At 41.5% G+C, this 26,380-nt stretch overlaps 1 long non-coding RNA gene across 1 annotated transcript; it reads left to right on the top strand.

Annotated features, from left to right (window-relative positions):
• Nucleotides 1–1,021: 1,021 nt before the first annotated feature.
• Nucleotides 1,022–6,131, top strand: LOC138822999 (uncharacterized). The gene is made up of 3 exons (XR_011370707.1): nt 1,022–1,316; nt 1,945–2,042; nt 5,934–6,131. It is a non-coding gene; the product is annotated as an uncharacterized lncRNA (long non-coding RNA).
• The last annotated feature ends 20,249 nt before the right edge of the window (nt 6,132–26,380 follow it).

Here is a 26,380-nt window from a genome sequence, read left to right as displayed (position 1 = left end):
ACAGTATCTGGCATATTACCACTGTTGTTCTATTATCTTTAAATAGCTGTATAAAGTAGCTTCAATTCAATATGTCACTTTATTAATACAATGCTTTCAATAGCTATACAAAGGCGTTTCAATTCAGTCAGATTATGAGTTTACTGCATCCTGATTTATAACCACTCTTCAATATATATATATAGAGAGAGAGATGCATTTTATACTTATTTTCACTAAATCAAAAGGAGCATCCTTCAACTTCTTGAGTTTTAGATAAGGTGTATGATATACAAAACCAAAATTATGTTCCAGGTTACCAAGAAGTTTTTCAAAACTTTGTAGGCAGAGTTCCCTAGCATTCTGTTCTGTCACCAAACTACATAAAATTAAGTCATCATTTTCAGCTATATGCTAACCAGCGTTTAAAGGATGAAAGTGAAGTCAGAGTAGGGAGAGGAGTAGGTGACAACGGAGAAACAAGAAAGACAGGAAAATGTTCCTATTAATTCCTTAAAATAAACTACCTTTACCATCCCAACCATCATATTAAGATAGGACATAAATAAATCTGCTGTCATGAAACACCCTAGCAGTTCAGATTATGATTATGTCTGCATTTACTTATTGCCATCAGATTACCAAGATAAAGTTGAGTACAATTTTATAGACTTTGGGAAGAGTTTGGCATCTAGGGAACCATGCAATCTGTCCCTCTTACTTTGCAGATAAGAGAACTGAGCCTTAGAAGTTATCAAAACTTTGAGTTTTAAATAGGATTGATCAGCCCCATTACCTAGAACCATATTCCACTATCTTCATTGTAAATCTTTTATTCTTTTTAATTAGCAACATTTTCCAGCATTTGTTTGTTGTAGCAGCAACAGGTAAGTGCCATAAGGCCCATGACTGCTGACAAAAACACTCTGTATTTCCTCACTACACATTGTGACTTCATTTGTGTGTACCCCAGAGCAGCCTCTGAGATAAGAAGCTGATTTGGGGCTGATGTAAGAGAGCAGAGGTAGGGTGTGGGGGTAGGACAGCAGACAGAAGAAAGCTCCGGGTATGAGGCTAGTGGGCTTTCTTTTGCCAGACAACAGGGACTTCATACTTGTTAGCTCCATGAAAAGGCAGTCTCTGGGTTAACTTCCCACCCATCTACCTACATCAATTAAGGGTCGTTGTGTTTCCCCAGCCTAGCATCCAGAAGCAGAGCAGACCCTACAGGAAGCTGGAGACACAGGAAACTCTGCAAGATGGCTTCCAAGGAGTCCACATCCATCGACTTTCTACCTACCAGCCGCCTGGGCCCTGTGAAGTACAAGCAATAGAAGGTAAATGCTGACCTCAGATCCTCACGCCTGGGAGGAACCTCAGAGGCCCTGCAGATCATGGTCATGCAAGCACTTCCTGTTAAGGGCCAGACAGCAAGTGTTCTAAGTTCTGTGTAGGGTATGGTCTCTGTGTAACAACCAACTATGTCATTATAGTAGAAAAGTAGGTATAGGATGTACATAAACAGCTGAGCCCCCCTGAGTACCATCAAAATTCATTTGCAAAAATAGTTGGGATGTGATGGGTTGAATTTGGTCCCTAGACTGTAATTTGTTAGCCACTGATATAGACAGTCTGTTTATTTTACCATGGAGGAAACTAAGACCCACAGAGCTCACGTGACAACTGCTCAGGGGTCATGGTAACAATATCAGAGCTAAGAGGAACAAATCCAAGTCTAACTTCAAGTTGAGTGCTTTACCCACACCCATCCCTTTCCAGTCTTCTTCCAGCCAGGGTCTAGTAGCTCCTCCTTCTTGCTGACCTCCTGGATGTGCAGATGTGAATAGTGGGAAAGTATAAGGGAACTATTGATTTCAGAGGGACTTGGGACTTTAGAAGATACTTTTTTCAAGCCTTACCATCTGCCTGTATATTCCTTGGCTTACAACTCTTATTCCTTCTCAGATCCCTCTTGCCTCAGCCATCCTGGTCTCTGCCTTCACTGAACTGAAATCACCCATTGTCCTATTATGTTCAAGTTAAAGCCTCAAGATATTATAAAGGTGACAAGGGCAATTCTTTCCTACCTTTTGCTTTGAGTATCCTATCCATGGTGTGACTTCACTACAAGATTTATAAAAGATCCAGGGGAACTTCTCTTCAGAAGAAGAATAACATTACACTGTCTAATTTTAAAATTGCCCATTTAAGAATATACTTTGTCAACCACTTTGGAAAGCGGTATGGAGGCTCCCCCAAAAGATTCCACATAGAGCGCTCTCCTATGACCCAGCAATCCCACGTCTGGGCATTTACCCAAATGATGACAAATAAGGCTATACTAAAGCTATCAGCAAACTATGTCACAAGGGAGCTCTGTGTAGTCTTTTGAGGAACCTCTCTGCTGCTTTCCAGAGTGGTTGAAGAAGTTTATACTCCCACAAACAGTGTAGTAGTGTTCCCTTTTAGCCACATCCCCTCGAGCATCTGTTGATATTAGATTTCTTGATTATAGCCATTTTAACTGACCATATAAGATGTTGCTAAGCAAAATCAACTCCAAGACACAAGAGGTTTTTCTTTGTTGTTGTTGTTGTTAATGTACTATGTCTTTTTTTCTTTTGTATGTTCTTCCTCTTATGGTATATACCCTGTTGTCACTGTATTTGATTTTGATACCTGATATTGTAATACATTTATTTGAACTAGGGAAGGGATGGGCAATAACAGAATGGTGAGACAAAGAACCAGTGCAACAGGGACATACACAAGACAATAAGTTGGAAATGCTCTGTACAACATGGGGGTAGGGAGTGTGGGGGAATGGAAAGTAGGAGAAAAATGAGGGAAGGGGTAACAAGTTTGCCAAGAAATGTACTTATTACCTAACTTATGTAACTGTAACCCTTCGGTACATCACCTTGACAATAAAAATATTTTTAAAAATAAATTAAAAAAATAAAGATCCAGGGGAAGGACATCTCCACGAGTAGAATCCCTGTAGTTCTAGCTCAAGTTCTATCCCCTCTGTGAAGCTGCAGGAACTCCAGATGGCTTCCTTCTCTTACAGATAGCGTGTGCATGATCTAACACCCCCTGCACCAGCTCTTGCATATCTTTGCTCATCTGGGCCTGCACCAGGGGGCCTCCAGGGCTGCAGCCATAGAGGCAGGTGCACAATATAGTCTTGACATCACAACTCCTCTGTTTAACACTACACTTGAGTTAGGTGGAACACACCTGTGGTCCCAGCTACTCAGGAGGCAGAGTAGGATGATAGCAGTATGAAGCCAGTTCATACAATTAGCTTAAAATCCTATTTAAAAACAAAGTAAAAATAAAAAGAACTGGAATATGGCCTAAATGGTAGAAATCAAACAGGTTGTTTCTGAGTCTGAGTGCAGTTATCTCTAGTGTAACACAGGAAACATGTCCTCTATAAATGCCCTTCCATACCATCTTACCACTGCGCAAACAAAAGAGGCTCTCCCTTATAAGGCTTTGACCCCACATATTTACTGTTTCTACCATGCCTAAAACCTATTCTCTCTCAGACACACACACACACACACACACACACACACACACACTTTATGACTTCTATACAGTGGTACCATTTTCCATCTTGACTTCCTAAATTCAAAGAAACTGGAAGTGTGCTCCCTCCAACTGCAAAATCATTGGTCCCTGTCACTAGCCAGAGACAGGAGTGTGGGTCCACTCCTTCTTGAGGATTGCCCTTGTCCTACGAGCAGGGAATGTCTATACTTACTTATAAAGAGAAGCAGATGGCCCAACAGATGACAAGGGATTTGATCCTTGCTCCTGTTTTCTGAAGGTACTGGGGGTAAATTTGAAATTTTCTATTTTCACATCCTATAAGACCTACAAAAGAGACTAAACTTGCTAGATACTGGTAGCTCACACTTGCTACTAGCTACTCAGGAGGCTGAAATCTGAAGATCACAGTTGGAAACCAACTTAGGCGAAAAGGGGGAAAAATAGATAGATAGATAGATAGATAGATAGATAGATAGATAGATAGATAGATAGATAGATAGATAGATAGACAGATACATATTATATATACATATATAAGTATGTGTGTGTGTGTGTGAGCTTATCTCCAATTAACCAACAAAAAGCTGGATATACTGGTGTTTCTCAAGTAGTAGAGAATCAACCTTGAGAAAAAAAAAGCCAATCTAAAGTATAGGCTCCCATTTGTTAGGAAATAGAAAGACTTGTAAATAATTATATTAAGTGAAATAACCCAGACCCAAAGAAACATAGGTCCCATGGTTTCTCTTATTTGCAATAACTAGTATATGTCTAAGACAAGCAGAAAAGCTCGAAAGCTTTGTACATATGACCATATAAGATGATGCTAAGCGAAATGAACTCCAATATAGAGACACAAGTGGTATTATCTTTCTTGCTGTTATTTTTAATGTATTTTTAATGTACCATGTAATTTTTTGTTTCTTTTTGTTTCTTCCCCATCCCCTGTTTTCACTGTATTTGATTCCAGTGTCCTGCATCTTGTATATATATTTTTCTAATTTGGGGAGGGGAAGAGAAATAACAAAATTCTGAAATAAGGATATAGGTTGACCTATTGTAACAATGAGATATACAAAACACTATGTTGCAAATGAACTTTACAACTTGGGGGGGTGGGGTGGGGAGGAGTTGGGGAAGTGGAGAGGGAAGGGATGGTAGGGGAAAAACAAAGAAGTGGGTAACAATGCTCAATAGGAAATGTACTCATTACCTTACTCATGTAACTATAACTCCTCTGTACTGTATCTTTTCAATAAAAAAAGATGCAAAAAAAGTGTGCAGCTCTGAGTTCAAACCCCAATAATGGCACAAAAAATAAAACTATAAAACAAAGGGACCAAAGCTTGTCTGGAGCCAATTCAGGCTTCACGGCCAATGTTTTTTAGTCTGTAGTGAGTCAAGGCCCTCAGATTACCTATGTTTCAATTAAGGAGTCAACCAGAACTTATATCCTGCTGATCAGACTCTATTGGATAGTAACAAGTAGAGGGCAGGGCTGTGCCCTAATTCCCTCTGTGACAAGACAGATGTGTTATGAAGCAGTCTGGAAGTCTATCCAAGCAGATCTCTGGAAAAGCCACCTGTACACAGTGCACAGGTTTTATGCACACCAGTGGAGATCTTTGGCTTTCCCCTCCAGGTCCAATTCCCATCTTTCTACTCTTTTCTCAGCCCCTTCAGATTGTCCCTAGGTTGGACAGGTACAGGTTCTCTTAGCTTCTGGCCTGCTGCTGCATCAGCCAATGTAAGATGTTTATTCCCCTCCTAGAAGGGTGGCTGCAGACTGACTACTTTCCTGAATTGAAAGGCCTGCCAGGCTAATTGTGATTCTGTCTCCCACCCTTGTCATTTCAAACTTAAGGGAGGAAGGAATGCAGCCCCACTGCCAGCTGTGTGGTCCTTCACTCTCTCTAATGGTTTTCCTATACTTTCCTTTAATTAAGCACCACTCAAGTAACCCAATATGCCACTGCAGGGATGCTGACTGACTAGCTATAGTGTATCAGTGAATGTCACAATAGGCTGCATGTGCTCTAGACCCAGGCTGAGGTAGGAGAAGAGGGGCTGGAGATGGGCCCACCAAGTAGTCACTTGAACCAGCCTTGAAAATGGGCTCTGAGAGCCTAGGAGGAAGGGGCCACAGTTGACAACAGAAAGGCTAGTGCTTTGTGGGGGTGTGTCATCTTCAAATCCTTTGCCCCAACCTTCGCATGGAAGAGGGCGCTCAGGAAATTCAGTCCAGATTCTGTGATCAAGCCAGGGAAACCGCAGTACAAATGGGAAAAGTTTGTCCCCGACCTGCCAGCTGTTACCACAGAGCCACATGAGGAAATAAGTTAGGATAGCTGCTGAGAGTGGAACAGATGTAGAGTCATGTATTTTCCCCACAGGGTCTTCTGGGCTGCACAAACACCTGAGAGCAGCCAGTGTTTTCCAGGGGCCTGATGTTGTGACATTCTCCAGATTCCCTGACAGCCAACAGGACCAGACCTAAGCTCAGCAGTCAGAGGTAGAAGAACCTAAAGAGCCTCAGAAATCAGAGTCTTTTGTCTTCGTGGGACGTATGGGTAATAAAGCTAATATTTGGGTCCCAGGTGAGTAATGCACCAAATGTGTACCCATTGTTCCTTCCCCAAACCTTCCAAGAAACATGAAGCACACCAGACATACAGAAGTTCTCAGAAGCAGGACACATGGCTTTCAGGTAGATTACATGGCCCATCTAGCAACGAGCACCTAAGAGTATGTCAGGGATATTTGAGTCAGAGCTTCACAAACTGAATGTAAAATGTATTCAGATTTCCTGTGGTGTATCAAGCAGTCATGAATGTGCCAAATAACTAAAGAGGGAAGAGACACAAACTTTTTGAAGCTTACCCTGGACTCAGAACCCAAGAATTAGCATGCCGATTTGTTGCTCATCCTATGGGCACTTGGGAGAGGGTCTGTTTGACCTTGACTTCAAAGGCAGAATATGTTGCTCTAGTTATTTTGTATGGATTTATTGTGCACTAGCTTATCTTTTTGCTGCATGTGTATATATTAATCCAAGATAATGTGTAAGCACTCTAACTTTACTCCTTTTGAAACAACAATAGTCCCTTTCATTTATCCTACACTATACTTGTTCAGGTTCCCAGGAATGTCTCTCTGAATTGGGTATCCTGGAAATTCTGCTTTCCCTCTACTTGAACTCATTTCACACACATTTGTAAGGCTTGGATCCCATTTTCTGCAGTCTCATTCATCCACCCAGCCTTACATGTATTTATTGAATACCTACTATGGACCCCAAACCAGACTTTTCTACCTCCTTACTACTCTTCAAGTTGTCTTGGTTTGTTTTTTTTCTTTCCTTTCCTCCTTCACTTGACCATCTAAATAACTTCACTGACTTGCAATAGTAGATTGGACCTATGACACCCATGTTTCACAAATGAGAGGATGAGGCTACGAAATATCTCACTCCTTGGGAAATGCTACACAGCTGTAGTTTCATAGGAAGGGGATAGCACTGAAGCTTACAGACTTGAGTTCATATTCTTGCTAGATTGTAGACCAGCCCAGTGATCTTGTAAATTAATGCTGATGATCTTCTTTGAGCCTTAATCTCATGTGTAAACTGAGGATAGCAGTATTTCTTTCAAAAGATTATTGACAAATTGAGTAAGGAAACATGTGCAGGTGATCTAAGAGTTGTTCTCGATATGAATCCAGGCCACTTATTGACAGAAACATGGCCCTTTACCTAGAAGACCACACAAGGCTGCAAAAACAGCTAGGCAAAGACCAGAGCTAGGAAATCCTTTATCTAACAGCACATAGACGACAAGAAGGAAACAAATTTCACTTGCTGCCAGGTTCATTTGGCCCCTCAGGCTGACCTGTTTGTTTAGAAGAAACTTTATACTACGTGTTTGTGTGACAGAGCTCTCTCCAAAACCAGTACTTAGAAAGGACCAGCACTGTACTCAAATATTAGGGAATGCCACATTTGGCTGGCTGCCATTTTGTGAAATTGTGAAATGTGTCTATCCTAAAAGATTTCTTTCTAGACCCAAGTGTGGATACAGATACTTAGGGATACACGTATGCCAAACAAAGAGACTCTGTTAAGAAGGAATCCTTAGCCAGATGGCAGTGGCTTATGCCTTATAATCCTACTACTATAATCCTATATCTGTACTATATGCTACTCAGGAAGCTGAGGTCTGAGAACTGAGGGTCAAAGCCAGACCAGGCAGAAAATCTGCAAGACTATTATCTCCAAATTAACTATCTAAAGCCAGGTGTAAAGGTGTGGCTAGAGTGGTGGAGTGTCAGCCTTGAGCAAAAAAAGCTAAGGGACAGTCCCTGAGTTCAAGCTAGCAAGCACACTCGCACACACACACACACAAATAAGAATCCCTGGTTTGAGGCTGCTCTGAGGAGTCTGGGTATTTAATGGTGTGTGCTAGGTGCATGGATGCTGGCCAGGGTCTATGAAGCAAGTCCCTGATGGATCTGGGGGAAAGCATTTAGTCCTTACTGAGCTCCTTGGGTGGAACCTGCACTTGCCAAAATGGGCCCACACTGCTCTCCAGGTTTGCTAGCTATAGTGCAAATTATGTGCTCCCCAGGGTACCCTTCTTCCAAGTGGAACCAAAAGTTTGAAGCCTTCAGAAACCCCCATGAGGCAGGAGAAGGAGATTTTTGGCAAGACACGTCCTGTGATCGACTCTGTGTCTGGTGCTGGACCTGAAATGAGAGACAGGAGATTGCCTCGGGTCAACCTCACTCATCTTACTCAACTGTCAAGTGAGGACTATATCAGTAATTTTCCCAAAGTTTGATTGTTCGGCCACCCTGTTTCCAATGATCAAGGTATGAACTAACAGTGTAGATAGACTCCTGGGCCACCCAAGTTGGCCAGGTGATTCTAACTGACAACCCTAAGACAAAATAATCAGTAAATTCCTTCCAGACCTAGCAATATGGAACCATGTGGTCATACAGACAGCACCCAACCACTTCTGTCACCTTTCCTTCCCACCTTAGAAAGGTTCAGGCCCCTGAGCATCAGGGTCTGATTAAAATACCACCCATACTTCCTTCCTATCTTAGCCTGTGGCTCCTGGCCCTCATTCAAATCAAATCTCATGGAGTAAACTGTTATCAGTCATTTATACATGAGTGAGTTTCAAATTATTTGCTGAGGACAGATGTGAGCCCAGAGAAAAGCCAAACTGAGGAAGATGGGGGGTGGGGAAAGGGTAGAAATCAGGGACCTTGGAATTCCTGAGATAAACACTGTCACTTCACAGTCTCAATTGTGGCTGGTGCCAAAGAGCAATCAGTCTTCCCCACTGCACCCATGTTAATCGGATTCACATGTCCTGACTCAAGAGTTTGTTTCTGACCTGGCTACTTGTCTGAAGTTTAGTGCATCCTGACAAAACCTTAAATTCTCTTTCCAGTAGAAGTTGTCTTGGAAACTATTTGTTTGCCCAAGGCTTTCATGATCAGAAGTATTTGCGGATGGTCAGGGCTCTGTCTCTGAGCGCTGAGCAGCTCCAGTAGGTTTTTCTCTTATAGGCTATCCAGTCCCTGGCCATCCATAGCCCCCTCTGTTGCTCATATTCTGGACACATTAGCCCCTCCAACACTCCACAGAAATCAGGAAGCAATGAACAAGGCATTCTGTGTCACTCTGAATAGCCTCTCTCAGAAAGGATCAGAGGAGATACCAAAGCTGCAGTATACTGAATTTAGTGCCATTTTCTGGGCTCGGTGAAGCTAACTTGTCTTCCTCAGTACTAATGTGTCTCTTTAGAAGTTTTCCAAAAGTCTCATTCATTTTTCTGCATTTATTTCATGATGCTTTCTGAGTTTACAAAAACACCCAATTAATTCCTCTGCCTTCAGCCACTTCCAGTTATCCCATACTTCTCTGCTCTCTGTTCTTCTTGGCATACTGGGCTATTTCTCAGATCTGTGAATGCTGCTCTGGCTTTTTTTGTTGTTGTTGTTGGTTGTAGGGCTTGAACTCTGGGCCTGGGTGCTGTCCCTGAGCTCTTCAACTCAAGGCAAGCACTCTATCACTTGAGCCACAGCACTACTTCTGGTTTTCTGGTGATTATTTGTAGATTAGAGTCTCACAGACTTTTTTTTGCCTCAACTGGCTTTGAACTGCAATCCTCAGATCTTAGCCTCCTGAGTAGCTAGGATTACAGGCGTGAGCCACTGACATCCAGCAGCTCTGGCTATTTAAGACTCTTCAGAGAAGTTGCCTCTGGTTGCAGAACACAAGACAGGTTGAATCTCTGCTTCCTTGTCTCCATACCTTTGCCAGCTCAGAGCCCATTGTTGAATCTCCTTTGCTAACAACCAAGGGGGTTCACTCTACAGAAGACACTGTGTTCAGACTTCTTGGGGAGTTTTCCACAGTGGCTTGGTGATGGAAGTATCTTTAGTAAGAAGACTTCTGGAAGTGATATGGCTTGCTCAAAGTCTACTGGGTCATGTCATGTGTCATGATTGTAAGTCAAGGCATGCAACCCATAGCCCAGATGCTCTTCCCACACAGTTGGATTGGGATATCAATACCACTATGATATGTTTGTATCTGAGTTCCAAGATGGTGATGGGAACTTAGAAATAAAAGATGATGGGATGAAAGTCATTGGTCCTAGAAAAGCATCTGGAATCAAGGTATGAATATAGGGATGAAGGGTGAGGACGAGGTCACATCTAGGAGGTGATTAGAAGAATGACTGGTAATGTGGTTCATATAAACCTTCCACAAGATATAAACAACCATTTATGGAAGGAGTTCATCTTGCTACGTAAGCCTCTGACCACTTAACTCTCAAAGTCCCTAAGGTGCTTAGCAGGAGAAACTCAATAAATACTTTTCAATAAAGAAAATTTACTATAGATTGGCCTCTCTGGAAACTCTGTGGTTTGCAGAACACAGCAAGCAGCTCAGATGTTGTACTTAGAGCAAGTTAAAGTTGCATAATCCTGAGCAGCAGGATTCCATCAGTCCCTCAGCTCTTATGCCCACTCAACTTCAGATTTCCAGCAGCAGAGTCTGACCTCAAGGATTTTCCATGGTGCACAGACGTGTCCCAATCTGAGCAAATGGAGACAGTGTGTCCTAAAGGAGACAGTCAGGAGTGGGAGCTGTTCTCAGCATCCAGCCTGGAGCTATTACAAAAGGCAGGGTCACCAGCGGCTCAAGGTCTCTGCAGCTGGTTAGAAAAGAATACCTCTGATGAAGTTTTAAAGTTTGGCTCTTTTCTATCCTTTGACTTTTTTAAAAAGACCAGATAGGATGATTGAAGGTCACCTTGTCAACTTACCCTTTCAACTCAGTTCATTGACCTTTCGTATCTTTCATCTACCTTTTCTATCTCTACTACAATAAGAGTGTGCACTGTACATCCTGATTTGCAAAGCTTCCTCACATGCATGACCTCATCTGAGTTTCTCAACAATCCTAAGGTTGCAGCATTATTCCCATTTTCTAGATAAAAACGTGGAGCTCAAAGACCATCATTGTCCAAGGTTTAAAAACCCAGAATTTTCCCCCCACATAGGGTCTTTTTTCCAGTTTCCTTCATATTAATGATCACATCCATGAACTACCCATTAAATCACATTTTAAAAGTCTGTAAAACACACCTCTGATACTGCTTTTACCTAATTCCTCCTCTCATTACTTACCAAATTCTGTTTCCTAAATATTCCTGGCCATCTTCCCCACTGGACTATCAGCTAAGTCACTTGTCTCTGCTCAGGACTGATGAAACAGTCCTAACCTCTAACGCCACTCTTGTCCTACAAGTATTGTGCTGTTTTGAAAATGAAATCTGCTCATGTTTTTTTCTCAAACTTAAAACTCCCCACAGGGTTCCCATTGTAGCTAGCAAAAATGGAGCAAATGCTTAACATGACTTTTGAGCATTTCATGGTGGCTCTCCTTCTACCTCTTTATTTCCATCTTTATTTCATGGCTCTCCTTCTACCTCTTTATTTTCATCTTTGTTTAATCTCTCTCTCCTCCTTCTCTCCTTCATTCACACTGGCTTTCCTTTAGATCTCTAAATATCTTCACTCTTCCCCAGATAAAAGTGACTTATCCTATTATACATATATTTTTCCATGTCTCACCCTCATGAAAGTCTCACAATAATTCATTTTTGTGTGATTTTGGAAGCTATCTAATGGCACAAAGATGCTGCATAAAAAATAGTTTTAAAACCCAGTGTCTTGAAATAATGTTTATGTATTCTAGATCTCAGAAGGGCCAAGAGAGCTCAAGTTTGTGCCTTGCTTTAAGCTGCAGTGATTGGGGTGGGTTCTCTGTCTCTGAGAACTATGTAGCCTCAGGGTTAGCCTCTGCTCTGCACAACTCCTGCCCTCTTCAGGCCAGCTAACTGAAATAAGTTCTTATTGTTGATAGCAAGGGAAGAAGAGACCAGACACTTGTAAAGTCTTGGCTTAGAACAGGCACCTTGTCATATCTGCCCCCATTCTACTGGCCAAAACCAACGTCAAAGGTTGGGAAAACAAACACTACTCCTCTAATAAGACAAACAGCGAAGTCACAAAGAAAAGGATCTAGGGAAGAGGCAAGGCATTAGGGCAAGTAATGTAATCTGCCATAGCATTTATTTGTTGAACCGTTTTCCCCTTTAACTTTCTATACTGCATAACAAATTGCCACAAATTCAGCAACTGAAAACAACAGATGTTTATTATCTCATGGTTTCTGTGGGTCACAAGTTCAGGCATGGCTTAGTTGGATCTTTAGCTCATAGTCTCATAAAACTACAGTCAAAATGTTGACTTGGCTGTGTTCTTATCAGAAGGCTTGACTGGGGTAAGAATATCCCAAGTTCCCTTATATTGTCAGACTTCACTTCCTTGTCACTGTACTAAGGCTCCTGTTTTTGTGCGGCTGTTGGTTGTTGGACAGTTCCATTTTCTAAAAGTAGATTATAGGACCACAGTTCGCTGCCACATTACACTTTGCATAAAATCATCACCACAGAGCTGTTTGCTTCTTCAAGGAGGCAAGTCAAATTAAGTCTGTCCAGAGTAATCATAAGAAAGATAGTACATTATCTCTACCATGTTGTTTTGACTATACATAGAGAGATCTCACCAATATCCATGGGGTCAGGACCCTATGTTATAACATCAGAGAGTAGAGACCCTAGGGCCCATTAAAATTCGACCTACCCATTACAATTAGGATAAGGGATGGGCGGCACTTTCCCATCTTAGGTTAGTAGTCTCATGCTTAACATATCTTGAACATAATTTGTGTTTAATAAATATCTGTCAAAAGAGTAGATGAGTAAGAAACACGGATAACACTGAAATCAACTTCAAGCCAATTCTTTCATTGTTCCTGGCACTGACCCCTCTCCCTATCTTTTTAATCTTGCATTTCACTATATTTCCACTTCTTTTGCCATCCATTTTCATTCCTAGTGCTCTTTAATTTTTAAGTCTAGGGCTGGGATGTAGCTCAGTGGCAAAGCGCTTGCCTAGCAAGTGCAACGTCCTGGGTTCGATCCCCAGTACCAAAAAAGAAAAGACAAAAAAAATGCAGTTTAAAAAAATTTTAAGTCTACTGTATTGTCTTCCTGCCTCTATCATGACTCTTTATCTTTGCTATTCTACCTAACCTCTAGGCACTTTCCTGCACTACTTCTGGATTTATATGCTTCCCAAAGTGCCAAGCCCCCTGGAGAATGGGAAAAGGAATAAGATGCCTGCACTATCAACATATAGCAACTCAGACAATATGTTTATGTGGATAACTGAAAAAATGAATAGGAAAGATAACTCTAGAAAGAATAAAACAGTGGTGTATATTTTAAGATGTGCCTGTTTGAAGGTTATGAAGGAAGAATTGTCAAACATGATCAGGAAGACCCAGAGTAAATTTCTGCTGCCCTTATGTAATCAGAATGTAATCACTTCCATTTAAGCTTTAAGAAGAGTGAATATGAAAGAACGAGAGAGAGAAATCTATAATGCATACTCAATTTACAGATACTTGAAAACCCAGAGCTCCATTCTTCTGAGACACTTAACATTCTAATTTAAGTATTTTTCAAGAAAATCTGGATGTCATAGTCAAAGCTGTTCACTTTTTAACCCCCAGAAACCACATACTCTTTACCCCTTTATGCTTATGTTTTCAAAGATAGATACACCCCTGGAAAAAAGTGTTTTGTCCTTTCTGGAGAGATTTTTTTTTCCATTTGGTTCACCCATTTAAGTGTGTTGTTTTGAGTGATTTCTGATTTTATCTTAAGAAAATGACAACAAATTAGTGATTAATATTGTATTTTCTCATTCTACAGGGTACTCAGATATCTGCTTGAACCTTTTTCTGGATCTTTCTATAAGGCAGCTTTTGTGTTTTTGTTGTTTAGAGATTAATTACCTTGATTGGCAGAGTAAAGCAGGCTGTCCTCCATAATGTGGGTGGGGACTTGTTCAATTGAAGAACAAAACTTCTTCCCTCCCCTAGGAAAGAACATCTTCCCAGATGGCCTCTGAATAGGGCAATGGCTATATTGGCTCTCCAACTTCCCAACTGGGACTTACCAGCCTCTATGATCATGTGAGCCAATTACTTACAATAAATCTTTCTCTTATTCTTCCTCCATACATATATCCTATTGGTTGTGATTGAAGAATTCTGACTAATATAGTGACCTTCTAAGCCTATGGTGATTCATAGTTTGGAATGTGTTAGATGAATAACTGGGTTTGTCAGTCTCATCTTTGGTCAGTTGGTCAGTTGGCACTGTCATCAGGCCTTGTCCAGTCCGTTTGTGCTGCCATCGGGACACACAAAAGTCAAAGGTACTTGCCACTGAACTGAGCCAAGCTCGCAGGGAGAGGGTAGAGTTTATCAGGGGGTCTTCTCTGTTGGGTCTCCTCTCATGTCTCTGCATGAGTAAACCTGCATGACCATCACCCTGAGCGCAGAGTGATGCACTCATCCATCCTACAGCTTATTTCAATGACCTTATCCTCTTTAAAAACATTCATGGTTTGTAGGAGAAATTCCCTGAGGCTGCAGCCATCAGAAATGACCATCTTTTCTGTATCCTATAATGTTGATCTATCCAAGCCTTAGACTAAACATGTGACCATTTGGATTCCTAAGCTGATCTGAAATGAAATTTAGTATTTCTCACCTTTGGTTCCATTCCCTGTTATTTACACTCTGAAGATGATTTTCTTTAGCAGAAAGTATATAGTAATTAGGGTTTGACTGGCTTTGTGATCTCAGAGTCAGAAGATAGTGCAGAAAGAGGTACTTTTTGCTTACAATAGGAGAGCTGTGCTCTTGTCCTTCTTCAATAACTCATCAGCCTTTTCACCTTCATGAAGCACTCATCCTGTCTTGGTTTCTTTTCCTCTTTGCAATATAAGAGGTTTGGACTATTCATGAAGATTTATTATACTAAGCCACTATACAAAGGATACCTCAAAATATAAAATTGGAAACTCTTGCCTCTTTCTCAAAAAGGGTTAGAAAGTTTATCCAAGGACCCAAGCTCTTGGGTCACATGTAAATTCCACTTCTAGATCCACAGCAGCAGAAGCAGGAAGAGAGACACTCCAAAGCTTTTCCCTTTGAGATTTTAGATATTACCTAGAATCACATACTTTATTTTATGTTCCACTGGCCCATGACTTAGCCACATTGCTACCCAGCTGCAAAAACAGATATGTGGCCACCCATTTATCTGAATCAAGCTAACTACAGCTGGGAGTGGGGAGAGAAAGTTGTGAAAGTTTTATTAGTAAACAAGAAATGAAAAGAGCAAAAATGGAGAGCGTCTACCACTGAATAACAAGATGATCTCAAAAGTCCTTTTGGCTCTCAAAACAGAAGTTTAGTTTCTTACGCAATTACACAATCCTTCCTAAGTGTTGGCTTCAACCTGTTGTCATTTCTTTATTCCAAACAGGCGTTTTATTGTTTTATACATTTCACAATACACAACTCACTGCTATTCTCACTCTCTGACATCTTTCATGTGTATTGGCCCAGTCGTACACCTTTCCCTCCGTGTCTCATATGCTCATTCTCAAAACCTAGGCTCATTAGTAAGTTGTATGGGCAGTTGTTTCTTTTCGCTTCTTCCATTTTCTCTTCCTCTTCTTGTTTTTCCCCTCTTTGTTCTCTTGTCCCTTCTATTTTCCTCTTTATTGATACTATTACTGATTAACTGGATCTTTACAAGTTGTAAATCTTCTAAATGATTTTCACCTCTTGTCATCTTTTCTAATAACTGTGACCTTTAACTAACTACATCCAACATCATCTTCCTTTATTTTCTCCCAAGGTTTCTATATCATAGAGAGCTCAGCCCTGGTAGACAAAATCAAAGAGCACCAGTACCTCAGACCAGTTCCCTAAAAAGATTAAGGCAAGTTAACCAGACTTGAAATTCAAGACTCTAATTTTTGCCCCAGGGCTTCCTTTTGTGTCTGTAAGAAAATTCCCACACCAATACTTCAACACGGTGAGTTCCACTTTTCCCCAGTTTTCTGTTGATATTTTCCTCTGCTCATCTCTGAGCTCTGTGCATTATTTAGCATTGTCCTTTCAGCAAACACAGCAAGCCCAGAACCAACAATACTAATAATAACAGTTCTGAAGAGTGCTTCTGAACAACTAAGCTGCCTTCTCCCTTTCTTTGTTCTGGGATTCTGGCCACTATGATGACTCTCCCTGTTTAGAGAATAGGAGGAGACTTGCCTGGATGGAAGAGGAAACAGAGTGTGAAGCTAGGGGAAAGAGAGCAAAAGCCAAGATGAACACAGCAAAAGGGCAGGAGCTTGACTGGAGCCAACACTCTGGGGCCATGATTAAGAAATTTCCTAAGCCCATGAATAATGGATAGAAAAGAGGTGGGTACAGCCAGCTGGCTAAATATCTCTAGGAAGCAGAAAGACTGACTGGGTCTTCAAGAATCCACTTTGGGGCACAAGGAGAAGAATGCAGATTCCATCACTGAGGCCTTATGAGAGAGTTTAGCCTCTAGTGAGCTGATGGACAAGGAAAGAATGGGGACCATTGAGTGGGCATCAGCCTCCAGTGTGTGAGGGAAGGTTACAGTCAGTCCCTGGTCAGTCAAGAGGCCAGGAACCACATGTGAACAGCTAGGGTAATGCTGTCTTTTGTGGAGAGACCAGAGTGGCCCCAAAAGCCTCATTTGACTTCACAAAGGTGTATGTTATCTCTGTCCTGAGAAGTTTGTTTCTTATCATTTATATTTTCTGGATGAGGTGAAGGAGGAGGAGATTGGTGTTGAAATACAAAGAGCAGCCTTCTATTTTTCTGCATCAGAGGATCCAAATGAATAAAAAAGGTTGGAGCAAGCTTGATATTATCCTGGTTTGAGTTTTGCTTAGGCTCATAACAAATGTTCGAAACAGAACGTCTCCCTATTTCAGAGTTAAAACCACACACAGAATCAGTTCCAGGTTTAGCAGAGGAAAGAGAGGGTCGAGATGGTAACAATTGCAACTGAATGCGCACTTCATTTCTGTAGAAAGAATAATCTCTTGTCATATAATTGCTTCCATCTAAAATGGTTCCAAAGTCAAATGAGAGTCAAGGCCACAGAACAGCTTCCTCAGCTACTCAAGAGTAAAAAGAAATCTCCTTCCCTTTGGCCACAGCTATAAGGCGAAGGACAAGACCCCTGTAAAATTGCCCAGAGACCCTGGGTCACAGATTGAGGATCTTGAGGATCTTGAGAATCTTGAGGCGGGATATTTGTGTGGTATATTCGCACACAGGCTGTCTACCTATGCTCTGCCCCCCTCAGATTTTCAATCAGCCATACCAGATTTTTCCAAGGCAATAGACCCCAGATTCTTCTTATTCACTTGAAATCCTGTGGACGTCCATGATTCTGACTCTGTGTCCTTGGTGGCTAGAAATTACCAGGTTTCCCACACATCAAGCTGAATCTAAAGGAATGTAAGAAATCCTTCCGTAAGCTTTCCTACATCCCCACAAGCATTTTACAGGTAAACAGATTACATTTTAAAACAAAACTAATTTGGCTTCCTTGAAAAAGAAGGGATCTCCTAAAGAACAGTTCCCACCCCCAGGCCTAGCTTCACTAACTACATCCAAGGATCCAAGAGCCTGCTACTTACAGCCCATTGCGTGGAGATTGAACAAACATAAGTCTTTCCCTTAGCCCTCATCCCAAGGAAAACAGTGCCCATTCATTCTTCCACTTCAGGAACCACCTCTTCCTCAACGGGTCATCTCTCCCTGCTACCTGATCTGGGATGCAGTTTTCCTCCTTTTCACAAGCCTATACTTGTTTCTTCTCTGGAATGAGAGAAGTATAGCTATCAGGACCAGAGCCCTGCCTGTCTTTTGAGAGGAGATAGCTAATACTATTGATTCCTTGGGAAGACTAAAAACCCAAAACAGGAGAATAAATTCCTGTTAGGCTGGTTTTATGTATGTACCTCATAGGTAATTTTTCCAACTCTTTGTATGATGGTAGGGAAGTGGGGAGAGCCTGAGATCCAAGCTGTATGCTCTTCTGCTCATCACACAAAGGTATCTGACCCAGTAGAGTTTGTATGTGATCAGGGCTACCAAGTCTTGCCACTTGCTGTGATACATGGGCCTAGAGGAGGTACTATTGGCTAGGGGCTCTAATGCCATAAATCTATATACCCCTCAGGAATCAGGATCATTTAGAAACATTGTTCAGTGCCTTATAAAATTAGTATAGGGGTATCATGAGAGAAAATGGGAAATGGCCTGCCCATGCCTGGAACCACTGCCCAGCAGTCTAACAAGATGGAAGCAGGTGCTGCATGCTCAATGATATGGCTTAACTCCCTGTAGTAGGTCAAGTGAGGTCAAAGCAGAATTTTTCTCCCTTGGATGGGCTCTTCCTGGAAACCCTCTTTTCCAGCTGGGGCAGCCTGGTCAGCTCACTGAAGAGAATACCGCAAGGAGTTGGGAAATACAGTTTACAATTCCTTTCTACAGTGTGGGAAATGATTTATCTTCCCTGGATCTTTGGCTTCCCTAGCATCCTAAAGTAGGTAGACAATAATTACTTTACATCAAATGGATAAATCAGAAAAGGACCAGGAACTCTAGACATACCAATAAAGGGGGTTCAAATGCTGGATCTAAGGGCCTCCTCTTCCAGGTTACATCTTTGCTCTTGTAACAGGCCCTATGCAACATATGGACTAAAGTGATCCATAAGAAAGTTAAGAAATTCTAGAAACTTTTGTTTTGAATACAGAACCAAATAATCTCCCATTTCAGCTTGACAGGAAAGGAGAAATGACCTCTCCCATCTTTGTAAACTCCAAATCACCATTTCTAGGAGCTAGTTGGAAACACTTTATCTACTTGAATTGGGTCATGCAATAGATAATCCTCACCCCCCCACCCTCTGGAGCAACCCCACCCCACACTGACCCTGAAGACCTTGAGGCCTAGCCAGCCATATCAGCCATGTACTCAGCTGGGGAAGACAAAAGGTAGGGGGAGAAATGATGTGAGAGGTTTGGATGTAAAGTGGGGGAAGAAGAATGAACCAAGATTCTTCTGCCAGAACAGATTTGGACTCTAAAAATAGTTCCATGATGTAAATCCCAGAACAAAGGATTCTTTGGCTGTCGGAATAAAACAATTCTGAGTTTGGAATTCAATTCAACCAAAAGTTTTGCTACAAATACTTTACATGACAGAACTTATTAATATCTCCAGCTAATTGTGCCCAGTTTTGTAATCTTATGACAAAAATTCCAGCCAGGTCAATCAAGGGGAGTGGCTTGGCTTTGTCAGGGGGCCTCCAAAGGTCCTATAAATGTGTTTTGTCCAACACAGATGTTTGTTGCTGTGACTGGGTCTTAAGCCTCTCAGACTTTGGATTCTCCAGATCCATTAAGAATGGCAAGAGAAAATAACAAAGGGACATAGCGAGAATAAGACTTATCAAGGCTGGAAACTAGACAGAATCTCAGATAGCAAGCATGTTTGGGTGAGTTTGCTTTTGTCTGGATACAAGTGGAGCTGCTGAAACCTCCAGCTTCCTTGTGTTTTGTAGATTGGATCGATCCCTTCTGCTTTTCATTAGTGAATCTCTTAGGCCCCACAGGGCATGGTCAGGCTCTCTCTGACCACAGGAAGAACCAAGACCATTGTGAAGAGAAATTAAGAATTCAGAAAATTTGAGCCCTGTTGCTCTGGCTCAACAGGTTGCCAAGAGAAAAATAACTTCAAATTTGCAAGAATTTCCATACATGTAAAAACCCTGAGTAAAATAGATATGCATCATCCCTTCCCTTTACCCCAGGAGAGGTACAATGAATAATTCTTGAACATTTGTTCCCCAATAATCACAAGGAGCAGCTAGAACCGAGAAGGCAAAGAGCACTAAGCCATTAGAAAAATTCCCAGCTCAGAGGAGAAACTATACTTTTCCCACCATGCATCCATCCACAAAACACAGAAGAAATGTAAGAACAGACATTAAATTGAGAAAGACATTCTTTCAGTCTTATTTCCTAGAACTTTTATTTTGTTTCTTTAATTAATGTTTGTGCATTAATTTACTCAGGCATCAGGAGGACTCTGAGGGATGGTTCATCTTCAGCTTCTGAGCTAGGGGATCAGGATTCAAAGATTTGCAAAACTGGTAAGAATTTCTGTCCTGGATTGTCATTCTCTTGTTCTTGGTTGGAAATAGATTTAATGACTACCTTGTAACCTCCTTTTCAAGAGATGTATTTTTATTACAATAAATCATAAATATATAGAATCTTTTGTCCTTTCTACTCTAATCCATTATGAATTGACCATATTAACACTTCTCTGCTTGCTATGTTTATAAAGTTACAACACTTGGTGAGAATAATCATCACCTGTGTTCAAAAAAAATATCTGGAACCAGGTACCAGTGGCTCATACGTGTAATCCTCGCTTTCAGGAGGCTGATATCTGAGGATCACAGTTTAAAGCCAAGCTGGGCAGCAAAGTCTTGAGACTCTTTAATTAGTCACCAAAAAGCCAGAAGTGGAGCTATGGCTCAAGGTAGAGTACTAGCCTTGAGAAAAAGCTGAGGAACATGGGGCTGGGAAGTGGCTCAGTGGTAGAGCGTTTGCCTTGCACGCATGAGGCCCTGGGTTCAATTCCTCAGCACCACATAAGCAAAAAGAAAAAAGCCAGAAGTGGTGCTGTGGCTCAAGTGGTAGAGTGCTAGCCTTGAGCTGAAGAGCTGAGGGACAGCGCCCAGGCCCAGAGTTCAGGCCCCACAAACGGACCCCCCCCAAAAAAGCTCAGGGACAGTGCCCAAGCCCCAAGTTCAAGCCCCAGGACTGGAACAACAATATAGGGTGCTCCTTCTCAGAGATATGTGGCATGTGGTAGCTTGTTTTGTTTGAGTTCTGACTTCTTTGTCCTCAGTCACATCCTCAGATGCCAATCCTTCAAACAGAGTTCTTTACATGATTCTTACTTGTTTTGTTCTCAATAAATGACTTGGACTCTAATGAAAGACTCTTTTGGCTGAACCTACTCTAATAATCTATCCCAATTGTTTTGGAAATACCAGGAAAATGATGAGTTCACAAGCTGCTGTCACCAGCTCATGTCAGAATCCAAGACTAACCATCAAGTGACCTCTGAGGCTGCCTCATTTGCCAGGCTCTGCAGGGGTTTCCGTGTAACATGTGCTCCTGGGTGACAACCCTGGGGAATTATCTCTCCTTGGTGAATGATGACAGTTACTGGGTATGGAGCTTTGTCCTGTACTTCATGCCCAAATTTCACATCAAGAATGACAGTCACTTGCACAGAGCTCCTTCCAAAGTGCTTGAGTTACCAAAGTATAGTGAATCTTCTTAAATGTGGCAGCTGCCATGCACTGAAATGTTTGTCTCTAAGGGGTCTTCTCCTAACGTGGGAGAAGTGCCCAGACACATTCTAGAAGCAATGGCTATAAAACCCATTTGGTCTGACCTCCCAACTTACCCCAGCATTAACACCAGAGGTCTACTGTTCACTCACCAAAGCCTTTTCCTCGGACTTTCCAATTATGAATCCCTTTTGGCTATGGCCTCACAGGTCTATCTTTCCCTCCATCTCTTCTGGATATTGGTTCTGTATTTATCTTCTGAAGAAATCTATTTCCAAGCATATCTTCTCCTTATAAATCTTCTCCAGTCTACCCCTTCCTAAAACTGGGTGAGAAAATTCATATTCTTTTCTTTCTTCCTCCCTTCTTCCCTTTCCCTTTCTTGCCTCCCTCTCCACCCAGCAGGGGGAGTGTGAAGGACACATGGCTCCCAGCCTTTGTTTATGCAGAGGAATTATTCTCAAGGCAACAATTTTCCCAGCAACAATGTAATTATGAAATATTACCCAAACACGTTGGGTATTATTGAATGTGCCATTTCTGGATCCTGGCCAAAGGCTTTGGCAGAAAGAGAACTTACGGGAGGAAAAGAGGGAGAAAAAAATTAGGAGCATGTCTCCCTCGGTGCTGCTGCTGAATTAAACCATATGTAGCTTTTCTAGATGCTGAGGGCAGAAAGCAGCAGCTCTGAAACATAGGCGCGGAGCAGAGGGGAGCAGAAGTCTGCTTTGGGCGTTTTGAAAATTGGCATGTGAGCTTGTGTCACATGAAGTCACAGAGCACGTGCAAGTGATTAAATACTGCTGCCATGTGCCACAACCAGCACCTTCTGAGTGGCTACTTGGAGACAGGATTTGGGTAAACACAGAACTACACTCCATAACCAAACCAGGGCTTGTGAAGACTCCAGCGACCAGAGGTAACATTTATCCTTGGAAAAGAGCTGGAGTTAATGACATGACACATTCCTTAGTAAAACAGACCCTAGGGGATCATAGTGCAGAAACCTCATCCACAAGGTTATAATTATCTGCGCCTGGGCTGGGAGAAGGCTCAGGCTCTTCTGCCTGCCTCCAAAGCCACTCATTACAAAGGAAACCCCATAGCTAGTGGGTATTAGTCCTGTACAGCAGTCATTCGTTTGTTGGTTCATTTATAAGTTTATCCCCAATGTTTACTGAGTAACTAGTATGAGTACATACAGTGAACAATCAGAAGATCTAAAACACCTACATTGTAGGAAGATGGAAAACTTACACTTATAAATTAAATATGGATATTGGGTCTAACCAGGGCCATCTTGGCAGCTTAGTGGATGAGGGATTTTCCAAAACTCTTGGAGGTGGAGTCCAACCCCTACCCCCAGGTGGTAGGGCATGCCTGAATTACTAGAAGCAGGGGACTTGGACAATAGATTACTGGATCTGCAAGACCTGTACCATGAACTTGGGAACCTGAATTCCAAAGCCCCCTGACCATGACCCTATCTAGGCCCTAGCACCTCAGCTGACATTTTGTGCCATGCTTCCTGTCTCCTGCTTCTCCTCACGTGGCCCCAATGTCCCTCTTCAACCCTCCATTAGAGTTGATCTGGTTTGTTGAGATTGTTTTTCTGCTCTTTCTTTACTCTCCTGCCCTCATGGCTCATTTTTCTAGCAGTATTAAGTGTATTCCAGGCTGAGAGTTTTGAGGGAACATGTGTCCACTCAGAGTCACTGGCTTTCTAATAAAGACCTGATTCAACCTCTCAAAATGTGGCTATTCTGTATCTCACATTTAAATTCCCATATGACATAGCAAACTGCAAACATGGAAATAGTAAAGGAATAATGCTGACAAGAGACTTCTATGAACTTTAGAGTATAAAAGTGAAACCTCTGTTGGTCAGGACAACCTAACAGAAATGGGGTTTGAACTCAAGTGTGGGAATGAGAGAAGGTGTCCCAGGCAAGAGATTTCACCAAATCCTCCTCCCGTCCCGCTCAAGTGTAAGAGCAAGGGAAGAGCCCTGCTGTGGTGGACACAGAGGAGCTCCATGTTGATGACAGCTGTTGCAATGGAAGACCAAGAACCCATAGTCAAAAACTAAATTCAGAACTGGTTACTCTGTCCCCTTCCCTGAGAGAAGGTTTTGCCAGCCTCAAAGGAAAAAAGAAAAAAAAGGTTGCTTGAAGCCTCTACCACGGTCAGGACCCCTATTTCACACATTACAGACTTTTCACTACTAATGTCACTGTAGCCCTACCGTCATCTGTTTCCACCCTCTCTGCCTCATCCGCTGAGGAAAATAGTCCTCTTCTTTCTCTAGCTGGCCTGCTCACAGCAGGTAAACCTTTGGCCTACCATGCCAGGGTATCCTGGGGCGTCTGATTGCTGCCCATAAGCAGCAAACTACATAGGTCAACTCCAGCAAGAAATCCATAGCTTCACAAATTCAGAGGAGATGGGAAAAGCTGCTCAGTCATCTAGACAGCTCACCATCCTGTCTATCTAGTGACTCAAGGTTTACCACCATGATGTCTGGGCTGTCTCAGGTGGACATATCCTATCCCTTAAAGTCTTTCCTTCTCCATTTTATCAAGAATGGTTTCTTCTCCTCTTCCTTTTTTGTCTTCATCTTCACCTCTTCATATTCCTTATCTTTGCCATTGTGGCGTGTGTGTGTGTATGTGTGTGTGTGTGTGTGTGTGTGTGTGTGTGTGTGTGTGTGTGTGTGTGTGTGTGTGTGTATTAGTAGGGACAGGACTCAAGCCTTTATTCATACCAGGCATGAACTAAACACTAAACTGGTTATTTTTAAATTATTTTATTGTTGATTTTATCTTATTGTTTTTATTATTTTTATTTATTGTTTTATTTTTTTATTGTTCTATACAGCAGCTTTACCTTTCTATATGTAAAATAAGTACATTTCCTTCCTTTTGCTTAGTGTCATCTGTTCCTTCATTCTCTCCCATTCCCTCCCTCACATCTCTACCCATCAGTTGCGTGGTTCACTTTAATCAATGTCCAGTGCAGCCAGTGGGCTCCATTGATGCACTTTTTTACCCATTTTCAACTTGATTTGTGCACTTTCCCCACCTTCCCTCAGATGTGCAAGTGTATACACCATATATGAGATAACAAATACAGAGCGCTCAAAAGACAAATTAAGAAAGGGGCCTTTGTTTCCTTATCTTTGGAGTTTATTTCAGTATGTATATTATTTTATATACATATGAAGAGGAGCTTGGGTAATACAACTTGTTGGTTTTCTCCTAAAACTATCCTCTTTTGGTATCCCTGTATATGGATGTCTAGAATTCTGTATAATTTGTCATATCTCATTGCATTTTAAATTTGACTTCCGAATATCAGGAAGAACATGTGCCATTTGTTATTTTCCTAATTCCATCCATTTCCCTGTGAATGCCATTATTTTATCCTTTCCAATGGCTGTGTAAAATTCTACTGTATGTAGGTACATTTTTTTGATCCATTCATCTATTGTGGGGCATCCGAGTTGTTTCCATAGCTTGGCTATTGTGAATGGTATGGCAATAAACATGGATATGCAGGTGGCTTTGTCATATCCTGGCTCATGACGTTCAGGGAAGATGCCTAGGAGTGGTATGGCTGGGAAAGTCTATGTTTACTTTTTGAGGAACCTCCAGACTGCTTTCCAGAGTGATTGTACTAGTTTACATTCCCACAAGCAGTGAAATAGGGTTTCTTTTTCTCTATATCTCTGCCAGCATTTGTTGTCTGAATTCAGAATATTTGCCAATTTGACTGGGGTAAGATGGTATCTCAGGGTTGTTTTGATTTGCATTTCCTTTAAAACCAAGGATGATGAACATTTCTTCATATGTTTCTTTGCCATTCTTACCTCTTCTGGGAAAGTCTCTTAGCTCCCTTGCCCATTTAGTGATTGGTTTATTAGATTTGGGAGGAGTTAGTTTATTGAGCAACCTGTATATATTGGATATTAGGCCTTTGTCTGATGTTTTGCCAGATCTTTCCCCAGTTAATTGGCTGTCTTTCTAGTTTAGTGCTATGTCCTTTGCTGGGCAGAAACTTTTTATTTTAATATAGTCCCACTTGTCAAGTCTCTCTTCTATGTGCTGTGCCCCTGGGACTCTATTCAGGATGTTCCTGCCTGTACCTGAAAGTTCTAATGTCTCTCCTACTCTGTCTTGCAGTAGATTGAGAGTTTCAGGCCTGATGTTGAGGTCTTTAATCCATTTTTAGTTGATCTTAGTGCATGATGATAAGCAGTGATCCACTTTTAGTGTTCTGCTTATGGCTTCCCAGTTTTACCAACACGAATAGTTGAAAAGACTGTTTTTTCCACTGTATGTCTTTGGCTCCTTTGTTGAATATCTGATGAATAGAAGTATGTAGTTTTATTTCTGGGTCTTTTAATCTGTTCCATTGATCTTCAGGTCTATTATTATGCCAATATCAGGCTGTTTTTGTTATTATGCATCCATAGTAGAGCTTGAAATCTGCCCTGAATTGCTTTGGCTATTCTAGGTCTTTTATGTTCCATATGAGCTTGTGGATGGTTTTCTCTATTTCAGTAAAGCAGTAGTCATTAGGATTTTGATGGGATTACATTGAATTTCTGTATCTTTTTTGACAGTATGGCCATTTTCACAATATTGATTCTATATACCCATGAACATGAAAGGTCTTTCCATTTCCTGGTGTTCACTTTGATTTCTTTTTTTAGATTTTTTTTTATAGTTTTCACTAAATAGATCTTTTACATCTTTATTTTGGTTAATTCCTAGATTTTTTTTGAAACTATTGCAAATGGGATTGTTTTCATGATTTCCCTTTCTGCTTGTATATTGTTAGTGTACAGAAATGTTACTAATTTTTGTGGATTAATTTTGTATCCTGCTACTAAAGTG

Source organism: Dipodomys merriami, unplaced genomic scaffold (assembly GCF_024711535.1).
Source record: "Dipodomys merriami isolate MVZ:Mamm:240054 unplaced genomic scaffold, mDipMer1.0.p SCAF_12, whole genome shotgun sequence".
Lineage (NCBI taxonomy): Eukaryota > Metazoa > Chordata > Mammalia > Rodentia > Heteromyidae > Dipodomys > Dipodomys merriami.
The sequence above is the reverse complement of the archived record's forward strand: the minus strand, read 5'-3'. Positions and strand labels throughout refer to the sequence as shown.